Source organism: Phocoena phocoena, chromosome 10 (genome assembly GCF_963924675.1).
Source record: "Phocoena phocoena chromosome 10, mPhoPho1.1, whole genome shotgun sequence".
Taxonomy (NCBI): Eukaryota; Metazoa; Chordata; class Mammalia; order Artiodactyla; family Phocoenidae; genus Phocoena; species Phocoena phocoena.
In genome coordinates, this window is record NC_089228.1 from 46311330 (window position 1) to 46328970 (window position 17641).

Sequence of the window (17641 nt, forward strand, 5' to 3'; positions counted from 1 at the left end):
AGGTGTGAAAAGGCACTTATACACAGTGGGGCCTGTGCTCTTGCTGTTTTGCCACATTCTTGAGACGGTACACGCCTGCCCAAGTCCGTTGGATCCAGGAGGAGGGTGAGACATATGTAAGAGAACTGCCCCAGCTAAGCTGCCGCGGTCGACTCACAGACGCGTAAGCAAACCGACGGAGATCAACCAGGGCAGTCCCCTGCCTGACATACACACATGGGAGTTGTAATAAAAAACGACTGTTACTGTAAGCCTCTGAATTTTGGGGTGGCTTGTGGTGCAACAATAACCAACTGATAAGAGGGTAGAAAAAAAAAAAAAAAAAAGAAGGTAGCATTGCATGTGTTTTACAGAGGAAAAAACTGGGGCTTAGATAGGTTCAACAAGTTTCTAGCTTATATTATCATATTAAGATGTCTCAGTAACCTATGAAATACATCCTATTAATATTATTACCATTTATGGAGAGCAAGCAATTTGCCCAAGGTCACACAGTTAGTAAGTGGTGAGTCAGATGTTGAAGCCAGGCCTCTCTCATTCTAAATTCCATGCATCACCCACCTCATCGTGCCCCTTCTACTAAAGTGGGTATAAAAGGGTGGTGTGACATAGGTAGAGGCATAAGTTAAAAATCTTGCACCCACAGAGCTTACAACCCAAACGAGAAGACAAAGTGTACAGACACAAAACATTAAATTAAAGTATACGGTCATTTTATATCAGTGCCAAAGACTTTCAAGGCTGTGTCTCAAGACCACTTCCTCTCAGCTTCCAGCATAGTGATCTACAACTACCTGCTTGACATCTCTTAGATGTCTCAATCGTTCCTCATACTCAATATGTCCAGAACTGACCTCATCATCTTTCCCTACATAGTCCTCTGCCAGCCTTCCCCATCTCAGTGACCGTCCACACATCCAAGCAATTGCTCAAGCCATTAATACAGATGACAACCTTGGTACCTCCCTCCCCTTTCCTCCCTGTATGCAATCCATCACAACTATTGCCAGTTACCTGCTAAATATCTGTTAAATCTGTTTACTTTTCTTCATCTCCACCGTCTCCATCAACTTGGTCTAAGCCACATCAACCCTTCTTTTTTAAATAGGTTTTTGAGATGTAATTGAAGTAGAATGAATGGTACATATATAAAGTATACAAGTCGATGAGTTATGGCATATGTATCCACTCATGAAACGATCACCACAATCAAAACAATCAACACATTCACTCCCCCAAAAGTTTCCTCATGTCCCTTTGTAATTATTTCTTCCTGCCCTTCCAGCCCTTCCTGCCTAGGGAACCACTGATCTTCTTTCTGTCCCTATAGATTTGCATTTCCTAGAATTTTATCTAAGTGGAATCATACAGGATGTCTGACTTCTTTCACTCAGCATATTTATGTTGTTATTGATATCACTAGACCATTCCTTTTTGTTGTTGAGTAGTATTTCATTGCACATATAGACCACAGATTATCTATTTACTTTTTTTTTTTTTTTTTTTTTTTTGCGGTACGCGGGCCTCTCTCTGTTGTGGCCTCTCCCGCTGCGGAGCACAGGCTCCGGACGTGCAGGCTCAGTGGCCATGGCTCACGGGCCCAGCCGCTCCGCGGCATGTGGGATCTTCCCGTACCGGGGCACGAACCCGTGTCCCCTGCATCGGCAGGCGGACTCTCAACCACTGCGCCACCAGGGGAGCCCCTCTATTTACTTTTTGACGGATATTTGGGTTGTTCTACTTTAGCTGTATGAATAGAGTTGCTGTGAACATTTGTATACATGTCTTTGTATGGGTGTTTGCTTTCTTTTATCTTAATTAAATACCTAGGAGTGGAAAGGCTGCATGGTGTGGTAGGTGTATGTGTAACTTTTTAAGCATTTACCAAACTGTTTTCCAAAGTGGTTGTACCATTTTATTCCCCTTAAGTAGCGTATGATAGTTCCAGTAACCCCACATACTCACCAGCTTTTAGTACAATTTAATTTTAGTCATTCTAATATGTAATAGTATTCATTATGTTCTTAATTTGCATTTCCCTAATAACTAATGATGCCAAGCATCTTTTAATGTGCTTATTTGCCAGTGACATAGCTTTTTTGGTTAAGTGTCCGCTCAAATCTTTGCCCATTTAAAAATGTTTGTCTTGGGACTTCCCTGGTGGCGCGGTGGTTAAGAATCCGCCTGCCAATGCAGGGGACACGGGTTCATGCCCTGGTCCGGGAAGATCCCACATGCCACGGATCAACTAAGCCTGTTTGCCACAACTACTGAGCCTGTGCTCTAGAGCCTGTGAGCCACAACTACTGAAGCCCACATGCCACAACTACTGAAGCCCGGGCACCTAGAGCCCGTGCTCCGCAGCAAGAGAAGCCACCACAGTGAGAAGCCCGCGTACCACAACGAAGAGTAGCCCCCGCTCACTGCAACTAGAGAAAGCCTGCATGCAGCAATGAAGACCCAATGCAGCCAAAAATAAATAAATAAATTCATTAAAAAAGTTTGTCTTTCTATTGTTGAGTTTTAAGAGTTCTTTATATATTCTAAATACAAGTCCTCTGTCAAATATATGTTTACAAATATTTTCTACCAGTCTGTGACTTGCCTTTTTCATTTTCTTACCAGTATCTTTTGAAGAGCAAAGTTTTTTGTTTTGTTTTATGTTTTTTTTTAAGTTTTCTTAGGTTTTTTAAGTTTTGATTAGGTCCAATTTATTAATATTGTTCTTTTAAGGGATATTTTTTAGGGTTATCAAGTTATCTATTTTTTCTAGAATTTTGATACTTTGTATCTTTCAAGTTTCTATGGTTTTTAACTTATTGTCATTAAATTGTTCAAAACTTTTCCTTATCAACCTTTTAATATCAGTGAAATCTGTATGATGTCGCCTCTCTCATTCATAGTATTGGTAATCTTTTAATGTTTCTTTTTATTCTGCTCAGTCTTGCTAAAGGCTTACAAATTCTCAAAGAATCAGCTTTGGGTTTCATTGATTTTTCTCTATTGTTTTTCTGTTTTCTATTCCTATTTCTACTGCTGTTCTGATCTATCGTTTCCTTTTCATCTGCTTACTCTTGCTTTAATTTTTTTTTAAGTTTCTCAAGGTAGAAGCTGAAGTCATCAATTTGAAAACTTTTTAAAAAAATTTTTAATTTAAAAAATTTTATTTTTTTAAAATAAAAAAATTTTATTTTATTAAAAAAATTTATTTTATTTTATTTTTTTTAAATTTTTTTAAAATTTCTCTTTAAGTATTGTTAGTGACATCTCACAAGTTTAGTATGTTGAGTTTTTGTTTTCATTCATTCATATTTTCTAATTTCCTTTTTGATTCATGAGTTATTTATAAATGTGTTATTTAGTTTTCAAAAATTGGGGGATTTTCCAGGTATGTTTTCATCATTGATTTCAGATTTAATTCCACTTTGGTGAGAGAACCTACTTTTAACTTGAATCATTTTAAGTTTATTAAGACTTATTTTATGCACCCAAATATTGTCTGTCTTGGTAAATGGTCCATGTTCATGTGAAAAAAATGAATATTCTACTATTTGGGGTATTCTTTAAATATCAGGTCAAGTTGGTTGTCTTCTATATTTTTACTTGCATATTCAAGTCTTCTATATTTTCAGTGATTTTCTCTCTGCTTGTCTTATTAATTATTAAGAGGGAGGTTTGCAATCTCCCATCCCTGTGTGAGCTCTGGGAACTATTCCCTCTAATCCTTTTAGGTGACTCTTTGGCCTCTGGGAGTTTCCTCATACACATACACTGATCGATATTCAACCAAAAATTTGAGGGGGACCCTATCCAGAGCTCTAGAACTCTCTCTTTTATTTTATTATTTTTCAAATTGAAGTATAGTTGATTTACAGTGATTCAGGCATACAGCATAGTGACATATATATATATTTTTTTTCTTTTTTAGATTTTTTTCCATTATAGGTTATTACAAGATATTGAATATAGTTCCCTGTGCTATACAGTAGGTCCTTGTTGTTTATCTATTTTATATATAGTAGAGTGTATCTGTTAATCCCAAATTCCCAATTTATCCCTTCCCCCGACTTCCCCTTTGGTAACCATAAGTTTGTTTTGTATGTCTGTGAGTCTATTTCTGTTTTATTTCTTTTTTTTTTTTTTTCTGCAGTACGTGGGCCTCTCACTGTTGTGGCCTCTCCCGTTGCGGAGCACAGGCTCCGGACGCGCAGGCTCAGCGGCCATGGCTTCACGGGCCCAGCCACTCCGCGGCATGTGGGATCTTCCTGGACCGGGGCACGAACCCGTGTCCCCTGCATCGGCAGGCGGACTCTCAACCACTGCGTCACCAGGGAAGCCCTCTGTTTTATAAATAAGTTCATTTGTATCATTTTTTTAAGATTCCACATATAAGTATTAGCATATAATATAATATTTGTCTTTCTCTGTCTGACTTACTTCACGTAGTATGATCATCTCTGGGTCCATCTGTGTTATTGCAAATGGCATCATCTCATTCTTTTTTATGGCTAGAACTCTCTCTTTCTGTTTGAGTTCTCTCCAGTACTCCGCCCTTTGAACTCTGGCTGCTCTGGCTCCCCAAGACTTCCAGCTCTTTTTCTCAACTCAGGACTCTGCCTGGTTTCCTTTTATTTTGGCCTAGAAACTCTCCATGCAGTAAGCTGGGGAAATTATAAACTCTACCTCATTTGTTTATTCTCTCTCAGGGATCACTGTGCATCATCAAGCATGCTCGATGTCTTAAAAACCATCGTTTCATATGCTTTGTTCAATTTTATAACTATTTCAGGCTAGAGGATAAATCCGGTCCCTGTTACTCTATTTGGGCTGGAGCAGAAATCCTGCCATCAACTCTTGATTTCATGACTTCTTCCACTCTTTCCTACTCTGACCCATTCTCTGCCCAGCAACTATCTTTTCTCTTTTAAAAATCTATTAAATTTAAAAAACTAATTACATCGCTTCCTAGCTTAACAATCTTCAATGGCTTCCACTGCTCTAGAACAGAGACCAAAACCTCGAGCACAGCTCACACAGCACTCCACAGCACGTTTCATGCTTACCTTTTCAGCCTTATTTAGCCCCACATCATCCTCTTGCTCTTTGACCTCCAGCCTCACTACTGTGGTCCCTGGTGCCTCAGGGTCTTTGCACATGCTATTTCTTCTGCCTGAAATGCTCTTCCCATCTCTCTCTCACCTCTAGTTAGATAACTCTCACATCTTCCTCAAAGAAGCCCTCCATGATTTCTCAAGCCAGAGTATGTTTTCCTGCCATCCCTTCCCTGAACTCGCAGTTCTTTTACTCTACCTCACTTTTTCACTGATTTTATTATATACTTGCATGCTTATTTAATCAACATGAGACTTCTTTGCTAGATTTTAAGCTCCAGGAGGTTGCAGATAGTGTCTGTGTTGTTCTTCATTGCAGCTACAGGATCTGGCACAGGGCTTCACACAGAGTGATGAGTTAGTGAATAAAGGAGGGAAAGTACAGCAGATGCTGTCATTGCCAACCCACATCCCCTCAGCCTTCCCCACTCCCTTGTATAATGATGGTTTCTTGAGGAACACCCCTGGGATTCTCCATCTGAGGGATTTCTCCGTGAGTGCAGGGAAGGAAGTTCTGAGACTCCTAGGAACAGCTCCTGCAAAATGGATAGGAGGTGAAGGATAAAAGCCTCCATTCCTACCCCACTCGGGGAAGATGACAGTGAGGTGGGGTCTGTGCAGTCTCCAGAGCTCCCCAGTGGGACTGAGACACTGATTCCCACAGTGGTGGTATTAATTCCCCCTGTATTAGCTTCCTTCCCTTCCTGTATCACTTCTCCAGCTCTTGGCTGGAGCTTCCTGGTACCGCCTCTCAAACTACTTTCTCTCAGATTCTTGTTTTGGGGGAACCCAACTTAAGAGAATGATACGACAAATGAAAGTCATAGAGGAGTGAGAGGTTCCTGTAGGTGCGGACGATCCAGATGGTATATGCAGCATCTGGTGTGTTCACTGGGTTTTGGAAGTCTGGCATTGGAGGAGGAACAAGGGGCGAGCTCTATGTGCAAACTCCAAGGGCAGGTGTGGGAAATGAGCAGCCTGTATCGGATTTCCTTCTCTGCCCCAGGAATGGAATGACTTTTCTGTTCCAACAAGCTATCTTTGTTTTGTTTTAAGAATTCTCCTCTCTCATCTTCAGGAATCTCATCTTCATCTCCTCTCTCCTTTCTCTTCTGAACTGGTGAATCGTCATATGCCAGTGAGATCATTTGCTCTTTAGGCCACACTGCTGACGTCAGCCTTATTACTACTGCTTTTACGAAATGTCTGTTTCACAAGCCGGGATTAAGTTCTTGACAGAGGAACAAAATATGGGACAGAGCGAGTTCAAGGGCCTGGTCTTCATCCCCCGAAACTCAGGCCAAGGGCTGGTGATTTCTCCTGTGACGGCAATCTAATGAGAGCCGGACAAACAGAGGGTTCCTTTTTCCTCCAGAACGATTTAGAATGTCTTTCAGATGATTGCCCCCTTCTAGCTTGGCTATGAATCAGGTAGATTCAATCAGACTAGAAGAGTTTTTCCAAAATTAAAGGAAGCAAAGCCAGCAAGGCTTCAACCTTGTCTTTGATGAATGTAAGACAACTGTAAGACATTTGGCTCAAATGCCTTCTCTGAGGTTATGTAGTCTGAAAATACACATTGAAGATCCCCCCCAAACACTGATAAATACCCCCAAATGATATATTGCCCAGAGTGTTTGCTGAATGAAGGAAATTGTTGAAGGATGGTGTTCCCCGTGTAGAATTAGAGACCCAGAGCTCCTCTTAACTTCAGTGGGGGACTGCCAGCAGTGAGCAGTGCTGTTGGACGTCGCGTCTGCGTGAAAGTCAACTTGCCTATAGCTGGGCCTCCACAAACCAACTACTGCCCTGATCAGCAGACATTCTCTTGCTAGAATTTGTGTGTGGTGCACAGTGGATTGTTTAGGTTGTTTGAAAAAAAAAAAAATAGAGTCTCCTTGGGCAACTGAGCAACCGAGCTCATCTGGGGCATCATCCCAGGCAGAGACGTTATCCATCTTGCTGTCTCTCTGAGGTTTCACCTGGATATAGTGCATTCTCTAGTCATGCTGCCTCTGGACAGTCAACCGAAAAATGGTGAAGGCTGATGGAGATACACAGAAGAAACTAAGTCAGGGACTACCGACGACTCTGGAGTCTTGTGAAGGGCTGGCTCATTCAGAGGTTTCAATAGGTAGAGTCGATGGTAAGTGAAGTTGGTCATTCTTGCAGAATGAAAAGACACTCGGGGAGAAGTGAGATGGGCCACAGGAAGAAAAAAATTAAAGATGAACACTTTCATTAATGGATCCTCCCCCCGCTCTCTTTGCCTGTTCTCCTTAAGCACCTTGGGTTGGAACTCCCAGCCCCCAACCTTGAAGGGCCAGCTGGAAAGGTACCTCCTTACTGGTTAATAGTTAACAGGTACTGAACACTTAACCATACGACAGACATCGGCCAATAGCTTCATAGCCTTATTCTATCTGATTTTCATGCAACCATGTAAAAAGATAAAGAAAAATGTCTTAAAATCTGGCAAGAGAATTCCTCTTATGAGAGGGACTGTCTTTTGAAAAGCAACTACATGAGGTGCTTGGTGAGGGTAGCAGATACAGAGGTCTGCACTCATCAGGATCTCACTCTGCCGTCACTCCAACCCCCTTCCACCATGCTGTCCACACTGGAGATGGAGAAATACAAACTCCATCTCCCAGACTCTGCAACAAGGGATCCCTGGGACCAAGGCTCCACCAAACAGATGCACCCTATAAAACGTGGAAGAAGAAAGCGCCATGAGGTGGTACCCCTGCCGGGGGAAACGGTGGTTTCTCTATAGCTGGCAGAGTCAGTGGTAGCTTCCATCCCATGGCCAAGCAGCATGATCCCAGAGGTGGGGAGGCAGCTGCTCCCTCGGCAGTTCGGTTCTCAGACATTGCGGGAATTGTTCCTAGAAAACCAGTCTACGGTCTGTTCCTCATCCATCCCAGTGAATCTCTGAGTCACCTAATATTCCTTAATAAATCCCATTCTGTGTCCTCTTAAGGGCTGCAGAGAAACATGTATGCTCCCCTCCCTACTTTACTACTTCGGCTGAGACGGAACCCCCAGCCACATTCCTGTTCCCTGTCTCTACCCACCTCCTCCACGGGAAGAGAAGTTGCTAATTGGATGGGTCAGAGCCTGACATTCACTGAGACATTGCACGTAGTGAAAATGCATGTCCACGAATCCTTTCCTGCTGTAAGAAACAGCTGTGGTGTGTAAGCACATGGACATATATGAGAACACATCTCCAGTATAAATTCCTAGCAGGGGGATTTCTGAGTCAGGAGGTAAGTGTATTTAAATTTTTAAATTTTGATAGCTATTTCTGAATTGTCCTCCAAAAAGTCTGCACCTCATGGCAGCCTACCCAATATCCATTCTCCCTTAATCATCAAAAAGCTACATTTGGGGGCCTCCCTTGTAGATGGGGTGGCCAGTGAGATGGAAGCAGAAGTTTTGAGTGAGACTTCCAGGAAAGTCCTCTTCGCTTCCAGTCCTTTTTCCTCTTCCAAATGGTCTCTGTTGAGATGGCAGGAGCTGCAGCAGCCTTCTTGTAACCTTGAGGATGGACACCGTGCACTAAGGAGGGGGGAGCAGGGAGGCCAAATGAGTCTGGGTCCTTGAAAGCCCTGTTAGAGCTTTCAAACAGCTCTGGGCTGTTTCTCAGACCTGAGCAAACAAAGTCTTAATTGTTCTAAGCTACTGCAGGCAGCCCTCTGTTGCTAACAGCCCAAAGCAGTCCCTGACTTATTCACACTGATTTATATTCTCATCTGTAGTGTGTGACAGCACCTTTTCCCTCATACCCTCGCCATCTACTAGGTATTACAACATACCCTATTTTTTTAGCATTTAATTAATTTTTTATTGAGGTATAACTGACGTACAACATTGTATTAGTTTCATGTGTACAACATAATGATTCAATATTTGTATATATTGTGAAATGACCACTACAATAAGTCTAGTTAATATGCCTATACATAGTTACAGAATTTTTTTTCTTATGGTGAGAATTTTTAAGACCCGTCTTAGCAACTTTCAAATATGCAATACAGTATTATTAACTAATCACCATGCTGTACATTACAGCCTCATGACTTATTTATTTTATAACTGAAAGTTTGTACCTTTTGAATCTATACACCCCTTTTGCCCCATACACCCCTTTTGCCCACCTCCCATGCCCTAGCCTCTGGCAACCACCAATCTGTTCTCTGTGTCTATGCACTTGTTTTTTTTTTGAGGGGGGGCGTCCTAGATTCCACATATAACTTAGGTCATACAGTATTTGTCTTTCTCTGTCTCTCTTATTTCACTTAGCCAATGTTCCCCGCTTTTAACCTCTAAGTTTCCAGCAAAATTATCCTCCAAGAAATTCAGGACATCGGGTGGGAGAAAGTGAAGTAAACCACTGAGTTGGAGAGCCAACAGAGGAAGACAAGCAAGTGACCCAGGACTGTCCTGTAGCAGGTGGGGCAGCCAGTTTGCCAGATTCTCAGTTGGGTATTCCCCACGTATGTGTACCAAAGGCACTGTTTTTTCTTTGTAACTGTGAGCATTTGCCACTAAAGGATGTGTCTTCTCTCTCACATTCAGAGTAAAATCTTCTGGAAGTATGAGCAGGACAATTAAAATAACAGTCATTGGCAGGAGCAAAAGGAAAAAGGTAGTGCTGGGGGAGAGGAGATGAAAGAATGGGATGATTTTGAATTATACAAATTTTACATCTTCCTCCAAAACTTAAAGTTTATTAAAGGCAAACGTTTGAGCTTCAGTTTCAGGAAATTAATGTGTCTTTTATAATTATCCCTCTTCCTAGGTAGCCCTTAATTATCTATAGAAGTCAGTGTGTAGTGGGGGAGACTCCCCAGAGCTGTGATTATACCTCCTGCTTATCTGCGGGGAGCGCTCCCTGTGGGAGGAGAAGTGGAATGTCCCCATGGCAAACAGGCTTGGAGAGCCCAAATACTAGCAAAATGTCTTAACATGCCATCAGTGAGCTGGGCAAATATAACCTAAAAACATACACTAGGGGAGGTTTACAAAAATTATATTTCCTCAAAAGTAATTATTAAAATTTTAAAAATATTTTTTAAATGAATGGTTAATTTTTTTTTTTTTTACATATATGTTTATTTATTTATTTTTGGCTGCATTGGGTCTTCGTTGCTGTGCATGGGCTTTTTCTCTAGTTGCGGAGAGCAGGGGCCACTCTTCATTGTGGTGCACGGACCTCTCATTGCGGTGGCCTCTCTTGTGGAGCACAGGCTCTAGGTGCGCAGGCTTCAGTAGTTGTGACTCGCAGGCCCCAGAGTGCAGGCTCAGCAGTTGTGGTGCACAGGCCCAGTTGCTTTGCGGCATGTGGAATCCTCCCGGACCAAGGCCAAACGTGTCTCCCTTCATTGGCAGGTGGATTCTTAACCCCTGCGCCACCAGGGAAGTCCTAAAAGCATATTTTTACAGCCATTGAAAACCTCATTCCGCTTCCATAGCCAGAGAAACCAGCCCGGGATTAACGGCTGGGTAGAAGGGCTCTTGTTCTCTGCCTCTTCTCTTAATCCAGCTCTATGGGGCCTTGCCTTGTTTCCTGATCTGGGCACAGATTCCATTGAGATTATTTGGCTTCCTGTTTAGCCATTTGCTTTGAGCGTGCGGATTCCTTTTAAAGATCCTAATACGGTAGATGCATGGGTTTCAAACTGAGTACAGTAGAGCTATAACAGGTTGCTAGAGTTTCTCCCTTAATTTAACAAATATGTATATTTTTAGTCATATTTTTGGGGACCACCCTGAATCAGGACAGTAGAAGCAAGGTTGGAAGAGGATGAGGGGGAGGATAAACATGGCAGGAATTTACACAACTTGGTGGTGAGGAGAGAGAAGGTGAAAGTGACTTGGAGGTTTCAGGGCCCCGGAGAGTGTGGAGAGGCTGGGATGGAGCCACACCAAGCTGGGTTCCATCTCCCTCTATTTGCTAGCTACTTGCCCCTGGGCAAAATGTTTACTGATTCTTAGCCTTTCTCATCTATAAACTGGGGACAAATATAATCTACTAGGAAACCATAAACAAGACAAAAAGACAACCCTCAGAAAGGGAGAAAATATTTGCAAACGAAGCAACTGACGAAGGATTAATTTCCAAAATATACAAGCAGATCAATATCAAAAAACAAACAACCCAATCCAAAAATGGGCAGAAGACCTAAATAGACATTTCTCCAAAGAAGGCATACAGATGGCCAACAAACACATTAAAAGATGCTCAACATCACTAATCATTAGAGAAATGCAAATCAAAACCACAATGATGTATCACCTCACAGCAGTCAGAATGGCCATCATCAAAAAATCTAGAAACAATAGATGCTGGAGAGGGGTGGAGAAAAGGGAACCCTCCTGCACTGTTAGTGGGAATGTAAATTGATACAGCCACTATGGAGAACAGTATGGAGGTTCCTTAAAAAACTAAAAATAGAACTACCATATGACCCAGCAGTCCCACTACTGGGCATATACCCTGAGAAAACCATAATTCAAAAAGAGTCATGTACCACAATGTTCATTGCAGCACTATTTACAATAGCCAGGACATGGAAGCAACCTAAGTGTCCATCAACAGATGAATGGATAAAGAAGATGTGGCACATATATGTACAATGGAATATTACTCAGCCATAAAAAGGAATGAAATTGAGTTATTTGTAATGACAGACCTAGAGTCTGTCATACAGAGTGAAGTAAGTCAGAAAGAGAACAACAAATGCTAACTCATATATATGGAATCTAAAAAAACGGTACTGGGATTTCCCTGGTGGCAGAGCGGTTGGGAATCCACCTGCCAATGCAGGGGACACGGGTTCGATCCCTGGTCTGGGAAGATCCCACATGCCGCAGAGCAACTAAGCCCATGCACCACAACTACTGAGCCTGTGCTCTAGAGCCTGTGAGCCACAACTACTGAGCCTGCGTGCCACAACTACTGAAGCCCGTGCACCTAGAGCCCGTGCTCAGCAACAAGAGAAGCCACCACAGTGAGAAGACTGTGCACTGCAACAGAGTAGCCCCACTCGCTGCAACTAGAGAAAGCCTGTGTGTAGCAACAAAGACCCAATGCAGCCACCCCCCCAAAATAAATAAATAAATTTATTTAAAAAAAATAACGGTACTGATGAACATAGTGGTAGGGCAGGAATAAGGACGCAGACGTAGAGAATGGACTTGAGGACACAGGGAGGGGAAGCTGGGACGAAGTGAGAGAGTGGCATGGACATATATACACTACCAAATGTAAAATAGATAGCTAGTGGGAAACAGCTGCATAGCACAGGGAGATCAGCTTGGTGCTTTGTGACCACCTAGAGGGGTGGGATAGGGAGGGTGGGAGGGAGGGAGATGCAAGAGGGAGGGGATATGGGGATATATGTATACGTATAGGTGACTAACACAACATTGTAAAGCAATTATAATCCAATAAAGATGTGAAAAACATAATCTACTGCATGAGGATTAAATGAGATCATTTCCATCTAAAGCCAAGCACATAATGGGTACTGAACAGATGGTATCTCTGATTATCATTATGGTAGCCAGCCTCCAAGAGGGTCTTCAAAGATCCTTGTCGCTTGGTATTTGTACCCTTGCATAGTCCCTTTCCACATGAATCAGTGTCAACCTATGTGACCAATAGAATACACAGACGGGACATGGTATGAGGCCTCTGAGGCTAGGTCACAAAAGGTATTCTTCTGCCTTGGTCTCTTCTCAGTTTCTGCCTTGGTCTCTTAAATCATTTGCTCTGGGGAAGCAAACTGCCTGGCCACGGGGACACTCAAGAGGCCGTATAGACAGGTCCACATGGAGAAGAACAAACTTTCCAGCCACGTGAACCAGCCCCCTTGGAAGCAGATCCTCCCGTCTCTGTCGGCTTTCAGTTGACTGCAGTCTCAGCCAACATCTGATTGCAACTTTATGAGAGACCCTGAACCAGAACCAATGCGCCAAGTCATTTCCAGATTCTGGCCCCAAAGAAACTGTGAGATATAATAAATGATTATTGTTGCTTTAAGCCAGTTTTGGGATTTGTTATGCAGTGTTAGACAAGTGTAATACAAGGATATTATTTATCTAATGTTACATAACCATATTCCAAAACATAGCGGCTTGAAAATCACAAAAATCATTATTACTTATTGTTATTTCCGTGGGTCAAAACTTTAAACAAGGCAGCAGGAACAGCTTATCTCTGTTCTGTGATGTCTGGGGTATCAGCTGAGGTAGCTTGAAGGCTGGAGGGTGGAATCACCTTAGGGCTCATTCACTCACATGTCTGACAATTGTTACTGGTTGTCAGCTGAAGGTCTACCTGGGGCCGTTGACTGGTACACCCATTGTTATGGAATGAATTGTGTCCCCCCCCCCCCCCGCCAAATTCATATGTTGTAGTCCTAACCTCCAGTACCTCAGAATGTGATTGTATTTAGAGATAGGGACTTTAAGAGGTAATTAAGCTCAAACGAGGCCATTTAGAGTGGGCCCTAATCCAGTCTGATGGACTTGTGTCCTAGTAAGAGAGGAAGAGACACCAAGGACGCTTGTGCACAGAGTAAAGACCATGGGATAACACACAGAGAGGGTGGCCATCGGCAAGCCAAGGAGAGAGGCCTCAGGAGAGAAACCAAACCTGCGATCACCTTGGTGTTAGACTTCTATTCCTCCAGGAATGTGAGAAAATAAATTTGTTTAAGCCACCCAGTCTGTGGCAGCCCTAGCAAACTAGTGTGCCCATGCGTGTCCTTTCCATGTGGCCTGAACTTCCTCATGACATGGCAGCTGTGTTCCAAAGGCTACCAGAGAGACAGAGACAGAGGTGTAGATGCTGTCTTTTTTAAGACCTAGTTTCAGAAATCACATCATATTGCTTCTGACATATTGTATTCATTAGCAGTGAGTCGTTATATTATGCCGCTAAGTGAATCACTAAGTTATTCAAGGGAAAAATAATTCAACTTCATCTTTTGAAAGAAGGAGAGTAAAATAATTTGCAGATCTATTTAAAATCATTACCATCATCGTCATGTTCATCACATAGACTTTAAGATGCTGTCAGGTAAGCCTGGTAGAAATAGACCCCAAGCAACTTGATCGGAAGTGTGGATCTGGAACTCAGGACTAGAGATGTGGATCTGGGAGTCATCCACATATAGAAATCGAAAGGGAATGTGACCCCAGAGGAAGGGAGAGGACTCAGTCATGAGGAATGCCAAACCCGGCTTGGTGCTGCGTAAATACTTGATTTATTGAAAGTATTGGTTAAGGCTTCAAAAAGACAGCTACTCAGCCCACCTTGGGTATTTACTACAAAGGAAAGTACTTGTTTTCTCCCAGTCTGTCAAAGCTTCCTACCAGCAACTAAAGCACTACCTAATGCTCCACAACCAGAATAGTTTTTAAAACATGATTGGCTCATAAAATGAAACATCATCCTTATCTGCAAACTGGGTCCTAGGGGACCCACAGGCTATGTCCTTTGGGATCTTAACCAGAAGACTGCTTTGTCCAGAACTCAATCCCTTCCCACCTTTAGTAATGGGCTGCTTTCTTGGGCTGCTCGGTACCTCTTTCCATCGGCTGACCACTGCTGGCTTTCTTGTAGAGCAGGGTTCCGCAAGCACTGGGCCTCGGACCAGGACGGGTCCGCGGCCTGTCAAGACCCGGGACGCACAGCAGGAGGTGACCGGCGGGCAAGGGAGCAAAACATCACTCGCTGTACCGTGTGAACCATCCCCACCTCCGCCCCACCCCCCCCCCCGCCCGGCCCCGTCCGTGGAAAAAGTGTCTTCCGCGAAACCGGTCCCTGGTGCCAAAAAGGTTGGGGACCAATGTTGTAGAGAACGATAAACTCAACCTAGGAGCTTTTTTTAAAACTAAATACGACTTAAATTTAAACCCTAAATTTAAAATACATGTTCATTGCGGGGGTGGGGGAGAAATATATATATATATATATATATATATATATATATATATATAGGTAATGAACGAGATGAAAATAAAAATCACCTATAATCTCACTACACAGGGCATGTGCTGACATCCTTCTGGACTCTTTTGCACAAATATACTCTTTTTAAAAAGGGGTCACTTTGAATGTTTTGGTGCTTTTAAAAAATTAAATATGATACAATATGAAATAACTTCCAAGTGTTAAGTGAATATTATTTTACAACATTCTTTTAATAATTTCTCAGATGGTCCATGATGTTATTTAATCAATTCTGTATGGCTAAGGACCTAAGTAACGTCCATGGTTTGTTTTTTTTATTTGTTTCTTTTTAAAAACTTTTAATTTTGAAATAATTATAGATTCGTAAGAAGTTGCAAAGATAGTAGAGAGAGGTTCCCTGGAACCTTTCATCCAGTTTCCCCCAATGGTTACATTTTACATAATTATAGTACAGTATCCAAACCAGGTGTTTGACATTGGTATAAAGTTGTGTATGGTTCTGTGTCATTTTATCACATGTGTAGATTTGTGTAACCACCACCACAATCAAGTACCTGAAACATCTCCCTCCTGCTACCCTTATATAGTCACACTCACCACTTCCTCCTCTACCCCATCCCTAACTCCTGACGGCCACTAATCTGTTCTCCATCTCTACAGTTTTATCATTTCAAGAATGTCATATAAATGGAATCATATATATGTAACCTTTTGTGATTGACATCTTTTCACTCAACATAATGCCTTTGATATCCATCCAAGTTGTTGCCTGTATCAATTGTCCATTCCTTTGTAGTACTGAATAGTATTCTATGGTATGGATCCACTACGGTTTGTTTCACCATTCATCTGTTGAGGGACATTTTGTTTGTTTCCAGTTTTGGGGTATTACAAATAAAGCAGCTGTGAACAACTGGTACAAGTTTTTGTGTGAGTTTTCATTTCTCTGGGATAAATGCCCAGGAGTGTGATTGATGAGTCATATGGTAAGTGCATGTTTATTTTTTTAAAGAAACTACCAAACTATTTCCACCAGCCATGTATGAGAGATAGAGTTCTCTGCATATTCACCAGCATTTGATATTGACATTATTTTTTTAATTTAGCTGTTCTCATCATGGTATTAATTTGCATTTCCCTAAGGGCTAGTGATGTTGAGCATCTTTTCATTTTTTATATATTTATTTGCCATATATATATATTCAGTAAAATGTCTATTAATGTCTTTTGCTAATTTTTATATTTATGGTCCAGGATAGAGTTTATTTTAATATATATATATATATATACTGTGGGTGTTTGAAAAAATGTGTATTCTTTTGTTGTTTCATGGAGTGTTATGTTATATCGATTAGATCCTGTTGAGTTTTGGTGTTGTTGAGCTTTTCTGTATCCTTGCTTAGTTGTTCTATCAGTTGTTGAGAGAAGGATGTTGAAATCTCCAACTGTAATTACAGGTTTGTCTATTTCTACTTTTAGTTCCATCAGTATTTGATTCATTTATTTTGAGGCTCTATTGTCAGGTACATTCACATTTAGGATTATTATGTCTCATTGGTGAATTGACCCTTTTGCCATTACATAATATTCCTTCTTATCCCTGATGATTTTCCTTGCTCTTGATTCTACTTTGAAATTAATATAGCCACTCCAGCCTTATAACTTATTATCATTATAAATAACACTGTTCAGCCTTTGCACTCATCCACATTTATTAGAATTTCTTGGTTAGAGGTCTGTATGTTTTTAAAGGCTTTTGACTGTATTGTCAAATTGCCCTGCATAAATTTACAAACTTTTACTGCTTGGGCATTATCATTTAAAATAATTATAAATGAAATACAGGGTTTTCCCAATTCGAGAGACAGAAGTGTTATCTCATAGATCAGTGGAGGTGCAGGTAGTCATAGTTGGTACACATCTAAATGAATAAAATTTTCATCTATACTAGCAAAAAAGTCGAGGTCTAAAATTCATGAATGAAGAAGTAGGGAGATATATATATTGATATATATGTATATATATATATATATATATATATATATATATATATATATATATCGACAGTCGGCAGTAAATGCCAAATGCAGCAGCCATAAGACTTGGGAATATTGCCCTTAAGGAGCAGGTCGATCCTGGTGGGATAGAGTGGGGCTGAGGGATTGGAGCAGAGGAATGGTACTTTTGTACATAAGTCCCCCGTAGTATTATATGTTTTTTAAAAGCATGTGAAAATATTAATTACTTTGATTTGATAAATGACATCTTCTTGTTGGTTTAACTTGCATTTAAGTTTATTATCAGGCCTCCCATAATTGTATAAACTTTACACCAAGCAAAACCGCCTCTCGTCGGGCAAACTACAACTCCCAGGATTCCGCGGGTTGAAGGAGCGGGCTGTCACCGGACGCAAACTGCAATTCCCAGAATTCCGCGAGCCAAGGAGGTGGGTCTGGCCTCGGGCTCAGGAAGCTGAACTAGAGAGCCTGCGCACGTGCACAGGTGACGCGCGGACTTGCCAGCTGGGCAGGCGCACGGA